The sequence below is a fragment of the Odocoileus virginianus genome, chromosome 31 (assembly GCF_023699985.2).
Source record: "Odocoileus virginianus isolate 20LAN1187 ecotype Illinois chromosome 31, Ovbor_1.2, whole genome shotgun sequence".
Lineage (NCBI taxonomy): Eukaryota > Metazoa > Chordata > Mammalia > Artiodactyla > Cervidae > Odocoileus > Odocoileus virginianus.
The window spans coordinates 30,242,978-30,243,961 of NC_069704.1; the positions used below are offsets into that span (position 1 = coordinate 30,242,978).

General features: G+C 38.6%; 1 non-coding gene across 1 annotated transcript; it reads right to left on the reverse strand.

Annotated features, from left to right (window-relative positions):
• Positions 1 to 429: 429 nt before the first annotated feature.
• On the reverse strand, positions 430 to 537 carry LOC139032503 (U6 spliceosomal RNA). The gene has a single exon (XR_011485045.1). It is a non-coding gene; the product is annotated as a U6 spliceosomal RNA (small nuclear RNA).
• Positions 538 to 984: the final 447 nt, after the last annotated feature.

Consider the following 984-nt stretch of genomic DNA (forward strand, 5'->3'; position numbering starts at 1 on the left):
GTTTCTTCATTTGCTATTATTTTCTCCCAATCTGAGGGCTTTCTTTTCACCTTGCTTATAGTTTCCTTTGTTGTGCAAAAGCTTTTAAGTTTCATTAGGTCCCATTTGTTTATTTTTGCTTTTGTTTCTAAAATTCTGGGATGTGGGTCATAGAGGATCCTGCTGTGATTTATGTCAGAGAGTGTTTTGCCCATGTTCTCCTCTAGGCGTTTTATAGTTTCTGGTCTTACATTTAGATCTTTAATCCATTTTGAGTTTATTTTTGTGTATGGTGTTAGAAAGTGTTCTAGTTTCATTCTTTTACAGGTGGTTGACCAGTTTTCCCAGCACCACTTGTTAAAGAGGTTGTCTTTTTTCCATTGTATATCCTTGCCTCCTTTGTCAAAGATAAGGTGTCCATAGGTTCGTGGATTTATCTCTGGGCTTTCTAAAAATATGGAATGCTTCACGAATTTGTGTGTCATCCTTGCGCAGGGGCCATGCTAATCTTCTCTGTATCGTTCCAATTTTAGTATATGTGCTGCCTGAAGCGAGCACATGACCGACTCTTTGTGACCCCATGGATTGTAGTCTGCCAGTCTCCTCTGTCTATGGAGTTTTCCAAGCAAGAATACTTAAGTGGGTTTCCATTTTCTCCTCCAGGGGATCTTCTCAACCCAAGGATCGAACTCCTGCATCTCCTGTGTCTCCTGCATTGGATACAGGAGACAAATTCTTTACCACTGAGGCACCTGGGACTATAACAGATTTGTTTACAATAAATTTTCACCATTTTGTGTTGAAGGGTGTTGAAAGACAATTTCAAGTGTAGTGACACGCAAGATACTTTTTTAAAAAGCTTTTATTCATTTTATTGAAAACACAATGTGTTTTATTGTGGAGCAAGGCCACTAATTACGTATTTGAGAACAGACAAGAAGATGTGGCTGTGCAAGGACATTCCTCAATAGTTCTAAGCATGCAAATACCTGAATAAAGCATTTA